At 33.8% G+C, this 20,638-nt stretch overlaps 1 long non-coding RNA gene across 1 annotated transcript in view; it reads left to right on the plus strand.

The window, feature by feature from the left end:
* LOC112905537 overlaps positions 1 to 20,638 on the plus strand; it is a 154,180-nt gene that overhangs the window by 79,404 nt on the left and 54,138 nt on the right. Inside the window, exon 2 of the long non-coding RNA XR_003231853.1 lies at positions 3,900 to 3,974. This is a non-coding gene — a long non-coding RNA (uncharacterized LOC112905537). The remainder of the gene's footprint in view (positions 1 to 3,899; positions 3,975 to 20,638) is intronic.

The following is a 20,638-nucleotide window of genomic DNA, read 5'->3' on the forward strand; positions in this document are numbered from 1 at the left end:
TAGTGACGTCATAGACCACATGCAATGGTTTTTGTGTTATTTCGAGTTAAGATATAAAAATATGTACATATACTTATAGGGTGTCATTTATCTCAAAACAATGAGACATATCAATTGCAACTCATTATTTGGGAAATAATTCCAGATAAAAGTTGTATGTCGGAAGGTGACCTTGAATGTGACCTTCGATTAACCTTTTGGGTTACTTGCAAATCAAGTTACTTCTATTTTTAATGAGAATCTATATATTTGAATCCAGCAATGCAAGGAAAAATCTAAAATACTGGTGAAGTTGATATAGACTTCATTTTATAGTCCGTTTGCTTATAACAATGAAATATCTGAAATATCTCGATTGCATACCATTACTTCGGAGAACGTATTAGTCAAAAGTTTCATGTTCTGCTGCCCTTGAGTCTAAAATAATCATTGACCTTCAAGGTTCTTTAAAGGTCAAACATTTTTTTAAATTAGATTATATATATCCTTTACCACGGCAATGGATATAGCGAAAAATAACCTGGAAGCAGATTTGCTCTCAATTTTTAGGTATGGTATTTATAAGAAATTAAGAACAAATCAATTCGAAGAGGGCTTACGATTACAAAATTGTCCGCTCTTTCCACTGATGTAGTCAAAAATATGTACTTCCAGTAAACAAGGACTTATGATCCTGTAGGTATATAACAGCTTTGGCTATTTCAGTAAGGTGATAAATCAATCTAGATAAGCGTAATTAGGGTAAGCATTATTTTAATAGATAATAGTACATAACGTATCGTATCGTACGTACATCATATCCATGTGCATTATATCCCATGAGCGGAGCTCGGTCATAATTTTTTAGTAGTTGCAAATGACCTTTAAATTAAAGCCATATTCTAAAGCTTTTGTAGTAAATGCTTTAACAGTTAGGAAAATGTCAAACTCGCTTTTAATTGCTTTCTTTTGTCTAAAGTTCTGCTTCCGTTCGTCTTTAAGAGCTTTCATTTGAATTAATTAACCATTTGCACCCAAATCTTCAGTCGCATTTTCACTTTTTGATTTGCATCTTGATTGTATTAATTTTACTTAACAGTTTTTCGTAAATTCAATTAACAAATATCATTTGACGCGATTTGCATTAATTTACAGTTCGATAGGTGCGTACAATAATTAATTATACGATAAATAATGATTCTGAGAAACGGAACTTTAATTCGAATATTTTTAGTATTTATAAAAGGATTAAATAGCTTTAAATAGTGTATAGTAAATCTGCTGGCAAGGAGAGTAATTAAAGTTATTTGTTTCCGACTCTTTCGCATATCCTACAATCCTTCCTTTTGTGTTGTTTTTTGGCCACTACACAAATAATGTGCTCATAAAAGGGTAAGCTTGTAGGGCAGAATCGTTTAATTAAAACTTTGGACATGCAGCGAGTACGGTAAATCGCAAATGCAATATTCTTTAACGCTAATATTGCAACTAACTTTAGACCAACGTGCACAATCAAATATTTTGTTCATGTTCTCATTTATTAAATACGAAAATATGGATTGTCACCAGCATTCCTGACTTTACTCCTGGATACTCTCGTATACGTAAATAGTATTCCAGAGAAGTTTAAAAAAGAATAATAAACAATAGAACACATGAACATCAATAGAGCCTTTTAGTCTGAATTTGTCTCTACGCATGTGCTTTCCAGAAACGTTTGTAACGACATAAATTTACACAGTTCAAGAACAGAGTTGCTGTTGACTCATGATTATCAACATGAATTGTAATTAAATGATGTTTTAATCTCAAGGCAGGATAAGAATGGTCTGCAATTGGAGTATGATGTTCGATATGATTTTCTTAATAAAAGTTCTTAAGGAAAAAATGTCAAAAATTAAAAGTTTTTGAGCTAAGGATCAAGTAGCGAACGATTTTCAGTCAGTATAATGATGTATTGATAATTACTTGATAGGATTTATGTACAACGGATTATTTCTACAATAAAAATGTACAAAAGGTATTAGGTCTAAAGTTATTGATAATCTCTACCTAGATCTTATAATATAATTAATAATTATCTCCAACGTCATTTCAAAAATGCACTTGATCTGAAAATGACAAAGGAAATAATTATTAAGGTCATCTTAGAGGTCACTATTACGTGTTCCTCTTTAGGGTTAATAACTTTCGTATTAAGAATTTCTACATATTTAGAGTACCTCATCAAGAGAGATAACTGATTGAGTATCCCACCAGTTATACATTATCTAGGCTATAAATGGTGCGAAACTTTAATACGTTACTCTGAAAGCTTTTTTTTGGCCTCGTGTCCATGCAAATCCGATGAAAATGTAATAAAGGACAATATATTTCAATTGAAAACAATTTATGATGGTTATAAATCGTTTAAATAAAATAATTAGGTTTACAATTCAAGGTTCTATGTTTCTTTTACGTTGTTCTTAAAAAGTCAACTAACAATTAACGATAAATAATCGTTGTAATAACTGTGTATTGTCATAAAGCAGCAAATTTTATGTATTTAGAAATTGGTTATAATTACTTTAATCTAATATTGAAAGTGAATTGTATAATTTAGAATGACTAGCCAACAATTTGACTATAGTTAATTAAGAATTTAATAATAATTTTAGTCTACCTTAGTAGATAATTGGGGAACATAGAAATGGCAGGGAACTATCACAGATTGAGTGAAGACGGTAAGCCGTCTCACCATCCTGCATCTTGGTGATCTTGGATTCGACTCTACTTTAGGCCTTTTCAATATCATTATTTATTCTGATAGTTAATAGTTTGTTAATTGACCTATTAACACAGTAGATAAGTAGATGCAATTTTAAATAGACAATTTGGATGTACCAATGTTGTACCACTGACCTAAATAAGAATTTATGGGTGCTATGTAACAGTATACCATAAACCAAAAAAAATTATGGTTGAAGCTTAGTAGAACTTCAAATGTGATTTTCTTGAAAAGTTGACTTTAATGATGAACAAAGTAAGACCAAGACTATCTTAGCCTTGATGTTGGTCTTGGTCTTGCTTATTTGGTCATGGTCTTGTTCTTGCTCAAATACTTCTAGTTTTTGTTTTAATCTTGGTCTTGCTGATAATCTTGATCTTGGTATTGCATGCTAAGTCCTAGTTTTGCTCATTTAATCTGATACGTATTTTTAGTACAGTAGATTTTATTTATTACGACCTTGGTTGTAGCGACCATTTTGCTATAGCGACGTTAAATCTAAGTCCCTTGAATTTAAAGCAAACTTTAGCATAAAATTCATGTGGCTATAGCGACTTCGGATGTAACGCAGAGTTCGGGTGTACTGACTGTTTTTCCGTAGTCGGCCGCCAAAGACACAAAAATCTTTCTTATCTTTTGTTTACATCCACACAGATGGTCAGCAAGTACGGTGACCTTAATCTTTTATTTATAGATGTTAGTTAAAATGGTTCAGTTACAAAATCATATTTTGAGTAGCAACTGTGTTTAGATAAGTATGACTCCTACATGCACATTTACTGTTAAGAAAAAGCCTAAATCGTTTCAAAATTGGAAAATTTTGAAAACTTTACATACGTGTCTGTATCTCTTTGGCTGTAACGACTTCAGGATATAGCGACGAAATTACAGTGGTTCTTTCGTCGTCGTTATACCCGAAATCCACTGTAATTCTTCTAAGCACAAATTGTTTTATTTATCGACATAATAATTGTCTTAAATGCTGATATTTTCTGTCATATACGAGTTTGTCATAAGTTTTAAAGAAAATGTCGATAGTGAGAGTTATGAAAACTCTCGAAATTACCCTTCCTCTAATGCATAAATTGACCTTTTAGTAAAAAAAAATATTACAAGGTAATTAAAAAAAGTAAAATAATTTTTTTTCTTTCAGAAATATGTTATCCAGACATTAGGAAAGAATACTTACTCCGAGGACATTCTTCTGGATCCCTTTCTTCTAACAGTGGTAAAGTTTCTCTTTTTATATTTAGTGTTAAAATCTTGTGAAGCAAACCGAAAATTTTAAATACTTAAAATATTTTGCTCCAAGAAAAGAATATATTAAAGTTTCTTCAAATAGTCTAACTCACAAATCTTGTTACGGCCTATATATATATATATGGGTATATATATAATTGTTCTGACTGTACAATATAACGTGTCGAAGGTTGGGGTTAATTCGGTTATATAAGCTTGAGATATATATTACATGGTTATTTTAATATTCTTATTGGCCTAATAATTTAGTACAACAAGAAATACCATAGCTTTACAATACCTTAATTACAATATTACAATAGAAATATATGAAGTATGTAGCTAATGTTGCGTATTATTTATAGTTGTCATTACTATGATGAAGTAGAGGTACTTGTATAGTCCGTATTATCACTGTCAACATCAGTATGAATAATTTGAAGTTCTATAATATTAGCTAACTCCCTTAGTTTCTTTTAAACCCTGTTCTTTTACATGTTCAACAGACTTTTCCATTTCTCTGCGGTAATTCCTTGTAAACCTTCATCAAAATGTTCTTTAATATTTGAAACTTTAAAATTCTTATTGCGCTATGACCAAATTTTATTATTTATGATTAATATTAACTCAATTGGATTCAGTTCGCAATGGTACGGAGGCAAACGAAGCACAATTTTATTTTAACTCGCAGCCATTTCGTCAATAACATACTTTTAGTATTTGACCTCAGGATAACTCCTGAAATTGGATATTTTTAGATCGCAGCCAGTTTTGTACTTCACCATTTTTTGTAGCAGTGATTGGTATTTTCTCCATTCTTCAAGAATGGTAAGGTGCATTATCGAGGACAATTACTACAGTACCATCCAAGCGATATAAAATGCTGGAAAATCATTTTTCTAATGATTCCTCATTCATTTCTTCGTCATAACTGCTTATTTCCTGTGACTAGAAGCACCATTAGCAACAAAAACATCTTCATTTCCAAAATGGCAGACGATAAGCGGATTTCCTTTTTCTAAAACAGCCACATTTTACGATGTTCAAACAATAAAAGAAATATATATATATATAAGCTACAGAATTAGTATCTAAGAAGTAAGTATTCCACTCTTGTTTTGTTTACCTGTGGGATTTTTCAATCCGGGAGATAGTCCGTCGAAAAAGTCTTTTCTGGGTGAAGTAATAGTTTTATCAACCCACATGCGAGAAGTTGTGTGCCCTGAATTAACCCATGTTTCATCTAGATAGAAGATTTTTCTATTATGCTCTCTGTAGGTGTTTATTTTTGTGACATATTCGCTTCTCCACAGCACAATTTCTTCCTTATCTGTCAATAAGCTATTCCGCCCTCGCTTTTCCCATTTAAAATTTATGTCCTCAAACACTTTAAAAAATCAGTCTGTTTAAAATTTAATAACATGGGGTCTTCATTTACTTCCTTCAATATTTTCCGGATGGTGGAAATTTAATTTCTCAAAAATTCGTGCACTTTTCTTCTAATTGCGTACATATTTATCAGCTCCATCCACACACTTAACAATGCGTTTTCGACTTATGTTGCCCTTTGGTTAAGAGACTGTCCTTTCTTTTGTATTCGCCTATTATATTGAAAAATGAAGCACGACATATCCAAGCTTTACTTGCCACCTTTAAAACTTCATTTGTGGTCACTGTCGGATTTTCCTCGCTCCTATGTTTAATAACTTTATTGTATTTATTCGTGAATAAAGAAGTTTAGTTACAAAATTAGAAATAGATTTGGTCAAAACAAAGAGTTACTAGAGAAATTAGATGATAATAATCTGTTATTATTAGTGTTGTTGGATTCTAATGCGTTAATTACTTTTATTTTATTACTTCGCGGGACGGTACATATGGAAAGAAAACGAATTTACTGTTATCTAACAAATGAATATTTTACTTTTCTGAATTAATTTTAAGAATTTTTTATAAACTATAGCATGTTTGAAAATTGCGAAATGCCATCTTTCACTAAATGATTGAATGACTCTCTGGAAATTCGCAATAGCCGTGAGCGTGAGCCACAACCCCCAAATTCACCAATAAGAAGCGCTCTGACGACGTGCTGATCGGTCATCACGCGTCCAGGTTTATTTTTTGATTTGGTTTACCTCATAAGAGAACGGAGTATAGTGTCCATAGTATCTCTGCAAATCTAAATGTATTATTTCAATGAATTTTAGTGTATTAAAATCTTGTAGTCACTTTTTCTGCGTTACATAACGTGTTTTTTTCTAATTCACTTACATGTAGTTTTTTAATGCATCTAAATGTATTAATCCAATACAGAGTACGTATTGAAATACGAGGGTGGATTGATAAGTTTCCGGCCTAACCAAGAGATGACGCCACTAGGCCTACCTTGAGGTGACATTCTATAGTACCATCCTTGGATAGCTTGTAGCTATAGTTTCAGCCCGATCTCCTTGCTAGTGTAGGTTTGACAGCACGCTGAACAAGACGCCTCTGTGGTTTTCGTAAAAATGGAAAAGCAGGAAAATCGTGCTGTCATCAAATACTTTTATTTGAAGGGGTTAACGCCGAAGGAAATTAAAAAAGAGATGGACTCAACACTGGGGACATCCTCCCCGTCATATTCAACCGTTAAGCAGTGGGTTTCCGAGTTTAAAAAGGGTCGTGTGAGCACCTCTGATGGGCCTCGCTCAGGACGCCCCGTTGAGGTCACAACTCCAGATATGATCGAAAAAATTCATCAAATAGTGCTGGGAGACCGCAGATTGAAAGTGCGTGAGATAGCTGAGACCTGTAAGATGTCATATGAACGTGTGCAACATATTTTGCACCAACATTTGCATATGGAAAAGCTCTGTGCAAGATGGGTGCCGCGTTTGCTAACAGTCGACCAAAAATTGATTCGAAAAAACATTTCTACCGCAAATTTGTCATTGTATAAGCGTAATCCAAGCGAATTTTTGCGTCGATTCGTAACCGTTGACGAAACGTGGGTCCACCACTACACTCCTGAAACCAAAGAACAGTCTAAACAGTGGATTGGACCAGGGGAACCAACTCCAAAGAAGGCAAAAACAATTTTTTCGGCGAACAAGGTTATGGCTACTGTTTTTTGGGATGCAAGAGGTATTATATACATTGATTACCTTGCAAAGGGTAATACTATCACTGGTCAATACTACGCAGACTTATTGCAACGTTTGAGCCACGAGGTGAAAATTAAACGACCTCATCTGGCGAAGAAAAAAATCTTGTTTCATCACGATAACGCACCAGCGCACACGTCAATCGTTGCGACGGCTAAAATCAACGATCTAAAGTTTGAATTGATGCCGCACCCTCCTTACTCTCCAGACCTAGCCCCGAGTGACTATTTTCTGTTCCCTAATCTCAAAAAATGGCTTGGCGGTAAGAGATTTGCGGACAATGAAGAAGTAATCGAAGCTGTAAATGGTTATTTTGAGGAGCTTGACGAATCAGTCTATAGAGATGGCATTAATAGACTAGAACACCGCTATGAGAAATGTATCAGCCTTGGAGGAGATTATGTTGAGAAATAAAAAAAAAAAATTTTTAAAAACCTTGTTTTTCTTGGTCAGGCCGGAAACTTATCAATCCACCCTCGTAGAACAGGTATCTATATATATGTAGATTTGTTTATCGTTGGTCTAGCGATATGGATTCAAAGAATGACAATTGTACGTAGTGGGTTAAAAACAAAACTTTAATTAAACACTAAACTGTATGTATCGAGGTTTAATTATTTGATTCACGTAGTTATATTTATTTAATTACCAAACGTCTTACAATATCAGAAAGAAAGGACCAGCGGCACGGCTATCCGCATGATCAGCATTTCTTTATTTTTTTTTCTTATACTTTACGTCTATAAACGACAAATGTACTTAATATGTACTTAAAACATAAAATGATTCCAACCGAAAATCATCCCCGCGTAACCTAAAGTCCTAATAACAAAAAGACCATCTATGATAATATATATGTAAGACGGATTTTTAGAGGTTCAAATATTACAAATGCAAGTTACTTCAAGTGAATAGCAAAAAAGTATATATACCCATATAGATTGAGAAATTATTTTATTACCTAGATAAAGGTATATAATGTTTATTACTACAAAGAACTTACATTCTGGACTATGCTTCTTCATAAATATTGTGCATTTATATGTATATGGTAGATATTCTTAAATAGCAACAATTATATATTAACTTTTTAAAATATTATCCCCCCTTACTTTAAAAAAATATTTACTACAGGTACCTAGAAATACTTGGAAACTCTTGCAAAAATGTCTATTCTAGACAATAATATTTAAACTAATTTTAAAAAATGAGAGATGAAGTTATTTTTAAATATGTAATATGCATGATTTATTGGATTCGTTAAAAATATGTTAAAATATACAATTAAAGAAACTCATTACAACTTGCAGTATATAAATATCTATTTAGATGTATTCATTAAACCTATTACCACATTCAAATTTATTTTAATAACACGTTTAAACGAATTGAAATAACACATTTATTAATTCATTTAGATTTACAGTGATATTATTTCATTTGAAAGCAAGTTGGACACGCGATTTTACTCTTAGAACCACTATATATACCAACAGGTAAGCTTCGAGGTCGAACATCACTATCGGATTGTAATAATCACAATAAAAGAAATTTACGCCGATTAAAGAAATGCTGTATAACATAGGCTGGATTAGTGTAAGTAGGTTAATTAAAGACAATGCTCTTGTTTTTGTACATAAAATAATGAAAGGAACGTTAAAACATTACTTATATAACATCATCATCATCATTATCATAAGGTCGTCACTCCTAAGACTGGCTGGACACGCACCCCCACTCTCCTATCCTGAGCTAATCTTCGCATTTCCCTAAAACTGGAACAACCCATATCCTTCACTATTTATTACTTATAACACTAGAAATAAAAATAACTAACATGTAAAATTACACTAAAACGTTAACCCAAAGCTCCATATTTTACAAGGGAGTAAAAGATTACAACTCTCTTCAAGAACACATAGAAGCCCGTGACATTGAAAAGAGAAGTCAATCAAAATATTGTTATATGAAAATGAGTAGTTAATTATACTTCGTTTAGTTTCTCTAGCAATGTGACCTTTAGTTTGACCGGCGCAAAGGAGAAAAGAACTCTTAACCGGTGAGGAGCGTATAATCCGTACAGTACTGCACGGAGAAATTGACCATTTTATCCACTAAAATTGCATTGCTCAAATGTGCTGTTATTGGTACCAATTTCTATGAAAATATCAACGAGATGTTTATTTATATTTGAAGACATATTAAAGGCTTTAACGCTTGTTTTCGACTCGCACTACTATTCATGATTGAACAAAACTTTTGGCAGGTACTGTATGAAAAAGTATGTTTAATGAACAAGAGTCGAGAGTATAATGAGCTTTTTTCTCCCTACCTACGATTTTGCCAGCGCGCATCCAAGACATTGGAAGAGGCAAATCGCTAGAGAAAGTAAATAAAGTATATTATAGTACAAGTAATCTAAATATTAGAAATAATAATATTGATGTAATACTCTAGCAGATGCTACAATAAAGGTATTATTATTATTATTAAATGTTTCGATTTGCAAAATTGTTGTATTTTCAAAAATTATTTGCATTTCACCTTCTTCTACGTGTGGTATTCCGCATATTACGCTGAATAAATAAAATATCAACAGCTGTGTCTGTTTAATTCACCTTTCGATTTGTAAATGCCGATTTTGTCAGAGAAAATGTATTCAATTTTTATTGTTTTAAATAATATGAACGACGAAATTCAGTAAATGTTTTTGCAACGTTTTCGCTGCTTATATTTCCCAAATTAACTGTTCTAGACTCAAAACTTTCGTACTTTTGGTTTCACTTAGATTTTGTCATTTTAGGGAACCCTAAAGATAGATGCTTATCTTCCGTAGTATTTAATTAGATTTTCTTTAAGTAAAAGTTTCATTTCTTTGTCTACAAATCATTCTGGCTCAGCACCTGCCGTCAAAAGTTTAACCGTCAACTTTTTAAATTTAGCGCGAGTTGAGAAAAACTTCATGAAAGAGTAGGATCGTGCTTGATTTAAACTTTAAATTGGAAATTGCGAACAAGATATTTAATGCTACTATTCTTAAAATTTTATTTAAGCAATTTACTGAAGTTATCTTTAAATATCAATCTGTCGTTGTATTTTTGTTATTATTTATGAAGTTGGTCTGAAAAACTAGTCAAGTGAAGATTACACGGAGCATTGTTTTATTATTACACTATTTTTTAGTTCTATAATAGGTACTTAAGCGTGTATGTCAATTTGACAAAAGCAATTGTAAAAATGACTGCGACCATATTGTACCTCTGACATTAAGGAATCGTATCAATACCTGAAATTCATTTTAACACTGATACTATACTGTTATGAGTTAGTGCTATTTGGGAACAAATGAGATTTAGTGCCACTTGCGAACAGCAATAAGTCGCCTTGGGTTGACCTAGAAATTATAGTTTCATTTGCGAACAGACAGTAAGTTATTTGAACGAACACATAACCAAGTGATAACACCTTTGTTGTTTTTACGACACTTTCGATGTTGATAACGATCGTAAACCAAGGAAGGCTTTCCTTTTGTTGTTTCCATAATTTCCATTTTCGAAAAATGTAAGGTTAAGGTAACAAATCTTGACTTCACTTCTTAAAATCGCAAGGATTAATGTTATATATTTTGACTAACCTAATTGTAAATACTACCACCTCTTGTTATTATGTTATTGGTTGATAATTTATTATTACCTAGTTCATTATATAGGTTCATTATAGTATTTAAAAATAAATACCTACCTAATGATTATGATTGTTATTATTGTTGTTCATCGGAACATCGTTTCATTTGTGTTAAATAGATACAACCCAAATAAATAAAATGTAGTTGTTCGCAAATGGACCTACAATTATGAAAAGTGTTCGCAAATAACACCAAAATTTGGTTGTTCGCATCTGAAACGTTCGGAAGTAAGACGACACCACTGTTATTTAAGTTAGTTTCCGAAACTATAATTATTGACTGAATTATCAAGTTGATTCAAATTTGGATCTGCTCATACAACAAATTATAAATAATTATTTGTACAAAATTTGGAAAAGCTGTTAAATATTTGTACATAATTAATCGAAATAGATGCCAAATATTAAAAATTAAATGAAAAATAAGGAAGTTTCGTCTTTTTTTAAATTCGTCAAAAATCATGTATTCATAAAACAGTGAAACTTTTCATTTATAAACTATTTGTTTTTTAATTTAGCGTTTATTAACAGAACACAAACTAACATAGTCTAAGTTAAATAGGATAGGTTAGGTCATGGTGTTGGCAAATGCCCCGCTCCCTTCCTCTGTTTCATTGCTAATTTTTAACAGTTTTTATAAATAATGTTGTGCAGATGTATCTCGTATAATCAGCTATTTCGGAAGTTACAGTGTCAAAATGTTAGTTTTGCATAAATATTGTAAATTACAAGACACTGCAAAATGTCATTTAGTGGAACTGTTCAAAACTGCCAGTGAAACAAAATAAACGTTAGATATAACAGACAAGCTCAAAAATGAAAGCTTCACTATTCTAAGAATACATGATTTTTGACGGTTTTAAAAAATGGCTAAACTTCTTTATTTTTCATCGCACTTTTATCATTTAGCATCTATTTTGTTTAATTACAATTGTTTAATAGCTTCTCCAAATGAAATTGTTATTGTATCCCATTTTTGGTGCATCCCTGACCATGTAGGTTCCCAACCACCATAAATAAGCATTTAAATAAAAACGTGTTATTTTTTTATTATTTGTTTTATACAAAGGCATACTATTTGATTTTTTTAAATTTCTCGCTTAGCCTACTCCGAAAATAAGCTTTAATGCACTTTTCGAGTTAATATTAATACAACGCGGGGGGCATATATTCGGGGAAAGTAATAAAAGTACATTTCGAAATGCTATTTTATTTTTAACCGTTGATAACTGGGCTTCTATTCCAGTTTTTTTGAAAGTTGAAACTTACCTTGTTAGCAGTTAGACAGTTCTGTTTATTGGAAAGTACTAAGCAGTAAGCGCCATCTGTAGCAGGATGCTATATTTTAGGATTACGTATGCTCCAACAAGGTCCACTTGTGTAGATATCTACTTGCTGAAAACGAATCCCGACGTAGCCCACCTCAAGGTGATAGGCACGTTAGCTTAATCGAATAAAATAATTCGAAGTGGTCTGTATTCTGTCGAAACTGCCAGACGTGGATCGCGATTTCGATCTTTTTAGATCTCATCAGCGCGTCGCAGACAGCTTCGACAGAACACAGACCAACTTTTACCTGCCGTCTTAACAGTGCGTTTTAGAAAATACTACAAATGGCGCAGTAAACGCCATCTGTAGCACGATGCTACATTTTAGGATTACGTATGCTCCAACAAGGTCCACTTGTGTGGATATCTACTTGCTGAAAATAAATCCCGGCGTAGCCAACCTCAACGTGATAGGCACGTTAGCTTAATCGAATAAAATAATTCGAAGTGGTCTGTATTCTGTCGAAATTGCAGACGCGGATCGCGATTTCGATCTTTTTGGATCTCATCAGCGCGTGGTGTTTATGTCAGTTCAAGAAATAAATTGTCAGAAAAAGCTGTAAGCTGAGAAGCACCCTCTATCGAAATCTGTTTTTAATTGTATAAATGTAGGCAGGTGTTTAAAAACATATCAAACGCTTCAAGAATTGTATGGTATCGAACGATGAGTATATTTAGAATTACAAAAAAAATGAGTTATTTCAAAGAAGAATTGGTATCTGTTTGTGCTCTAACAGACATTTATGAACAAAGGAACAAAGGGTCGTATAGAATACATTTTTTCATCATCATTTTTTTGTTCGTTTTTTAGCATGAAAGTAGAAACTATAAAATTAATCACAATTTATGGTATCGGTTATTATTCTAACAGCTTTTGACTTATTGCCATACTTAACGGAATTTATTTTTATGGTTGTTCATAAAAATCCTATAAATAACTTTGTTTAAGTCAATATCCACTTTTTAAAATTATTTCTAATAAATCAACAATTGTGATGCATTGCTAACTACTGTGATGTATTTCAGCAGTATAGTACCTAATTACGACAGCGATAAAAAGTTGTTAAAGAGAAACGAAGAGAGTTTGGCACTGAAATAAAATATTTTGCACGAAAACGCTCTCTAGCTTTTACGCTAGGTATATTTTTCCTCCTTTTGCGAGTAAACAGTTTCTGCTATATACTCTCAAACGTGCTGATTGCTTTGTCAATAACGTTTGACCTTAGCCTTGCATTTTATGAAATAAAGGCTGCAATTTACACTTGACTTTCATAACCCGTTATGTCTGAGGTATTTTGTTTTCATTACATTTATTACTCAATTCTCAACGACAGACGCTTTAAATAAAGACAATGGTATGCGTAATAACCTCAGAATTTTAAAACGAATGGCTTTCTTTCAATAATCTTCCTATAATATGTAAATGATACTCAACCTTTCTAGTTTTTTTTTTATCTGGAAATATGTTCGTGTTTAGTAGGTATATATGTACAAGGTGGGTATATCTCTACCTATATTAGCGAATAGGGAGACAAACGGATGGTAAAATTGTCTCCTTTAATTAAGCCTCCAAAAGTAGAAAAGATGGAAGATCGGAAACACTACTTAGTGCCTACTAAGCAGAATTTTCAAGTGAATTATAGAAATTATGTAGTTTCGGTTGAACTATATTGCGCAAAAATAAACTTATTATTTCGCAGCGTTCAACGCTAAATTATGACAGTAAGTTAAGAAAACCCGTATATTTAAAATAGTAAGCAAAATAGTTCTTCATTAACTATTCAGTGTGTAACAGAAATACGTACTGAGCTTGCAGAGCACTACAAAACATGAAAATTAAGTAGATGTTGCTATGCCCGAATGTTCACCATTTTTAAGAAAAACGTAGTTGAAGGTATCGGTAAATTCAATGGTTCATAAATAGGCCCCGCATCGCTGCACTCAATCAATGTAGCATTTGAACAAAATAATTCGAAGTGGTCTGTACTCTGTCGAAACTGCCAGACGTGGATCGCGATTTCGATCTTTTTGGATCTCATCAGCGCGTCGCAGGCAGCTCCGACAGAACACAGACCAACCTTTACTTGCTGTCTTAACAGCGCGTTTTAGAAAATACCACAAATGGCGTTGTGAGCGCCATCTGTAGTACGATGCTACATTTTAGGATTACATATGCTCCAGCAAGGTCCATTTAAAAATATGGATATCTACTTGCTTAGCTCGATTATGGTAACGTGCCTATCACGTTGAGGTGAGCTACGCCGGGATTTGTTTCAGCAAGGAGATATCCATATTTTTAAATGGACCTTGCTGGAGCGTACGTAATCCTAAAATGTAGCATCGTACTACAGATGGCGCTCACCACGCCATTTGTGGTATTTTTAAATGTAGCATTTGTTTGTATTTTTTTTCTTATGTATTGTTTATTTGTTATACGAGGGTGGATTGATAAGTTTCCGGCCTGACCAAGAAAAACAAGGTTTTTAAAAATTTTTTTTTTTTATTTCTCAACATAATCTCCTCCAAGGCTGATACATTTCTCATAGCGGTGTTCCAGTCTATTAATGCCATCTCTATAGACTGATTCGTCAAGCTCCTCAAAATAACCATTTACAGCTTCGATTACTTCTTCATTGTCCGCAAATCTCTTACCGCCAAGCCATTTTTTGAGATTAGGGAACAGAAAATAGTCACTCGGGGCTAGGTCTGGAGAGTAAGGAGGGTGCGGCATCAATTCAAACTTTAGATCGTTGATTTTAGCCGTCGCAACGATTGACGTGTGCGCTGGTGCGTTATCGTGATGAAACAAGATTTTTTTCTTCGCCAGATGAGGTCGTTTAATTTTCACCTCGTGGCTCAAACGTTGCAATAAGTCTGCGTAGTATTGACCAGTGATAGTATTACCCTTTGCAAGGTAATCAATGTATATAATACCTCTTGCATCCCAAAAAACAGTAGCCATAACCTTGTTCGCCGAAAAAATTGTTTTTGCCTTCTTTGGAGTTGGTTCCCCTGGTCCAATCCACTGTTTAGACTGTTCTTTGGTTTCAGGAGTGTAGTGGTGGACCCACGTTTCGTCAACGGTTACGAATCGACGCAAAAATTCGCTTGGATTACGCTTATACAATGACAAATTTGCGGTAGAAATGTTTTTTCGAATCAATTTTTGGTCGACTGTTAGCAAACGCGGCACCCATCTTGCACAGAGCTTTTCCATATGCAAATGTTGGTGCAAAATATGTTGCACACGTTCATATGACATCTTACAGGTCTCAGCTATCTCACGCACTTTCAATCTGCGGTCTCCCAGCACTATTTGATGAATTTTTTCGATCATATCTGGAGTTGTGACCTCAACGGGGCGTCCTGAGCGAGGCCCATCAGAGGTGCTCACACGACCCTTTTTAAACTCGGAAACCCACTGCTTAACGGTTGAATATGACGGGGAGGATGTCCCCAGTGTTGAGTCCATCTCTTTTTTAATTTCCTTCGGCGTTAACCCCTTCAAATAAAAGTATTTGATGACAGCACGATTTTCCTGCTTTTCCATTTTTACGAAAACCACAGAGGCGTCTTGTTCAGCGTGCTGTCAAACCTACACTAGCAAGGAGATCGGGCTGAAACTATAGCTACAAGCTATCCAAGGATGGTACTATAGAATGTCACCTCAAGGTAGGCCTAGTGGCGTCATCTCTTGGTTAGGCCGGAAACTTATCAATCCACCCTCGTATTAGATTAAGTGTGATTCAGAGTGTTTACGTTAACAGTCAACTTCTAGTACCCGTTTATTCTCTTAACATTTAAACCTTCCGCAGTTCAGTAAACTAAATTAGTAATAAGTGTAGGTCAATCACTGTAGAGCAGTTGTTACAATAATTTAGTGTGAAATTTTCCATTTCAAAGAAGACATTCCTCCAAAATAGTACACGCGACATGGCAGAGAATGTAGGTTCTTCTCCGTATAGCAATTTTTAAAGGTAGAGTCCTTCTTATCATCTGCAGCGAGTGCAAGCCTTGCTTGAAGCTGAGTTTTAGTCGCGACTGGGTTTCTGTCAGTAGTTTCGACAGAAAATAACTGCACAGCATATAATTTTTCAATAGGGTATTGTTTATAGACTTTGTTTCACGTAGGACGGAATTTTTAATAATAATAATCACTATTAGTGCGACGCAAACTCGTACATCCTTCGCGATTTCAAGAAGTGTTTTCAGTAAATGTGTAGTGCGAAATTTTTGGAGACTTTTTTGGTAAGTTTACTTACGATCACCCGCGGAAAGGTGACGCACCTTGGCGATACCTCAGTAGTGTAAAAAATTGACTTAATAAAGTTATAATATCCAGATTATGCGCGTTTACCGAATTTACGTAATTTACATTTATTTTTCTTTTGTATTCTTATATTTACATAGTGCTACTTGTGATATACTTATTTACTTTATTTAATCTCAACATAAAAGAAATTTACGCCGATTAAAGAAATGCTGTATAACATAGGCTGGATTAGTGTAAGTAGGTTAATTAAAGACAATTACATATTTATCAGCTCCATCCACACACTTAACAATGCGTTTTCGACTTATGTTGCCCTTTGGTTAAGAGACTGTCCTTTCTTTTGTATTCGCCTATTATATTGAAAAATGAAGCACGACATATCCAAGCTTTACTTGCCACCTTTAAAACTTCATTTGTGGTCACTGTCGGATTTTCCTCGCTCCTATGTTTAATAACTTTATTGTATTTATTCGTGAATAAAGNTAACTATGTGCTGAACTTATAGTTCAATTGTTTATTAGATCTAATTTACATACTTCAAGGCTCGGCACTCATTTCTGTACATGTTGTTTAGAGATACCTACGCTTCGCTTTGCTAAATGTTTTTTCTAAGAGGTTTCTAATCAACCAGAAAGGCATTTAACTCACAGAACAATTTAGTACAGTAAATAGATCTAAAAGTATTTAGAATGCTTACTCAATTCCAGTAGAACGACTCTTAATGAGTATGCTCTCCAGAGTAAATAATATTGGTTAAATGGAGGCATGCATTGACATAGGTATAGTTCAGCCAAGAGCCGTTGAAATTTCATTGATATATTAATAGAAGATTATAGCGACAATTTACATTATAGTGTTTACAAAATGCTGTTCATCATAAAGTCGTCAGTCCTAAGACTAGTTGGACACGCACCTCCACTCTTCCCTTATTGATGACATCCCCCGAGGTAGTCCCCGCCCGGACATCCGAATGGGGGACTAGTTTACGTCTGGAGTGCTTTACTCCAGAGAACGCCATCATTTAATTTGTATAGTTGTACGTTTTACTCAGGAACATAATGTGGTGGTTTCCCTTTGCCTTCCACATCACAGTATTGTGTATCAGAGTGCCATACCGATCTTCGTGATCTTTGCCACCCTGAGTATTGAAAAAGCTGCTGTCCTCTTTCAAGGAGTTCTCTTAGTCTGGCTTCTCATTAGAATCCCCTCATTGTGGTTGAATCTATGGTACAGCTCTCCAAATCATCGAAACTCGCAAGCCGATCCGCCCACTCTGGTTTGTACAAGAGCTTCGTCAAAGTTACTTATTTGTTGATTTTTAAGTAGGTAAATAAAAAGTATTGTCTATAAAGGAAAAGACCATTTCACTGTTCAGTAATCTTGTGGAATATGCTAAAATAGTTTTCTCTTTGGTATTCCATTATTTCGGTGTAGGTATTGTTCGTATTGTTATGTTTCCAGTAAATTTTAATCCAACGCCGGAGTTAGTTACCTACACGTGGATTTAAATAGGTCAATTACAATACCGTTGAGTTTTCCACCAAGCACTAGTTTTTAATGCTCATGTATTTAACACAAGCAATTATTTACAATTGGTTTGCCAGGCGTGTTATTGTTCAATAAACTTTACAAGTAAAGGCAAACCTATTCACTTTGATTAATATATGTGTAGTGCCCATTACGGAATTTTCGTGTACGTTATTTCTCTACGCATGTGGTTTTATGTGTAAATAGTAATAAAGATTTTCAACTATTCCTAATTTAGGATTAGTTAGAGACACCTTTTTTAAGAAAGCGTATGGACTATAAGATAGACCATGGAATATTAATTGGCGAATAAAATATCTCATAGTACACCTTGTTTATTTTAAATTAATGCTACTGTACAAAATATTATTCTGAAAATTCATTTTTGAATTTTATACCCACTACACGCTATCTCAAATTAATGAGGGAAAAATTGTTGCTGTTGTCAACACCATCGCCGGGAATCGAACCCGTGACCTTTGGCTTTACGCAACAATGTTTTGACCACTAAACTACGAGGGGTGATAACAGCATCCACGACCATCCGACCTACAAGGTTAACGATCCGTCGTACTAATGTGATTATATATACTGAATATACTATGATTAAACATACATACAATTTAGACATCTTTTCGAAGTGAGTTAGTTTAATATGAAATATTATTCTGAAAATTCATTTTTGAATCTTATACCCACTACACGCTACCTCAAATTAATGAAGGAAAAATTGTTGCTGTTGTCACATTAGTACGACGGATCGTTAACCTTGTAGGTCGGTTGGTCGTGGTTGCTGTTGTCACCTCTCGTAGTTTAGTGGTCAGAACATTGGTGCGTAAAGCCAAAGGTCCCGGGTTCAATTCCCGGCGAGGGTGTCACAACAGCAACAATTTTTCCCTCATTAATTTGAGGTAGTGTGTAGTGGGTATAAAATTCAAAAATTAATTTTCAGAATAATATTTCATATTAAACTAACTCACTTCGAAAAGATGTCTAAATTGTATGTATGTTTAATGCTACTGTACATTGTAGTTATAGAATAGGGGAACAAAGGGTGCTATGGAAATAAGAAATAGGCTACTTGGTTTGGTTGCGGAGTATGCCAACGTCCAAAGTCTAGGACATCTTCTCAAGCATAAAGGACTAGTTAGAAACATGCCTATTAAAACCAGTTAGATTAGATTACAGTTCACAGATACTTAAGGATGTAGGATGTTCTAGTTTTAGGGAAATGCGAAGATTAGCTCAGGGTAGGAAAGGGCAGAGGTGCGTGCCAACCAGTATTAGGACTGACGACCTTATGATGATAATGAAATTATTGACCTTATGGTAACAAATTCGCTGTCATTTTAAGATTGAAAGGTCTATATACTGAGGTAAGGTAAAACATTCATAGATTTCATACATTTCTTCGGTGGCATTTTTCATTTTCATTTGGGGGTGGTATTTCGAAAGCTCATTTAATAGTTTTGCAAAATTTTAAGTGTCTAGGCTCAGGGGTTTAGTCTGGGCGTTGATGTATCATTCAGTCAGCTTTCTTTCTTTTCTTTTGTCTACCAATTTTTGCATACCACGTATTTTTCAAAAGATGGTGTCGTCGTTTAACAATCACATCAAATCGAATGTTTAGTTCTTAAGTTGCCGTTGGGTATAATCTACAGTACTCCACAAATACGTAACAATAATTCAGTTGTAAGGTAATTAATTATGGTGTACCTACTTATTATTATAAAATCAGATAATGAAAACTGACAATTGACAATGATGCCCATGCCTCAAAATTTGGACTGGGTCAATTAGTAATATACAATTCATGAGTAACTACATTTCGCAAGATTGGGTTAACCATTACGTTATTTACTTACAGTTTTCTGGACGTATTAAGCAATGGTCGATTTTTCAAATAGACTACGGTTTTACATACCTAATATTGGTTCATACAGTGGGTATTAAGCATCTACATTTATTGATAAATACCGAATTGTTTGTTGTCAATGAAAAACAAAATCCTACGAATTGATGACTTAACCAAAGGCCAAAATTTAATCCACTAAAATTAATTGGATCGGAAAATGATGTGTATCGGGTCGTTAATGTCAAAGGGCGAAATTATTTTTGAAAGCAGAGCGAATCCGTATCTGCATCGAGCATTCCATCTCTTACTTCTCGTTGTAAAGCATAATGCATACGAAACAGACACGTTCATTGCATTCATTGTTGTTGACCTGATTCTTTTTAATTCTAACAATCGCTTTCAGTCCAGCCGCTTCAATAGCGGGAAAAATTACGAACAGTTGTGCTGATACCTTGTCATTTTAACAAGATCAGGTAATGATCAGCAAATTAAACACGACCATGTCAAAATATTTTTTTTTGTGAATTCACGATTGAATAATAATTTACTTTCTCTTTATTGGACGAAAAACATGCTGCATATAAAGTTTTATGGGTCAAACTAATAATTACTTTTTTCGTTGCTAATTGCATTATAAAGTTGAATACCATGCCGTAATTACTTTGTGAATGGAATAATAATAAATGTATTTACTTCATTTAAACTAACAAGTAATACATTATAAGAACCAACCGTTACAAATAGGTAAATTTTTATTAATGTCCTTTATTTTTTAAAGTAATGCATTTCTTAGCTTTTTAAATGTTTTTGTACGTTGTTTTTTCAGCTGAAAACTATTTTATA

This window comes from Agrilus planipennis, unplaced genomic scaffold (assembly GCF_000699045.2).
Source record: "Agrilus planipennis isolate EAB-ADULT unplaced genomic scaffold, Apla_2.0 scaffold333, whole genome shotgun sequence".
NCBI classification, from domain to species: Eukaryota; Metazoa; Arthropoda; class Insecta; order Coleoptera; family Buprestidae; genus Agrilus; species Agrilus planipennis.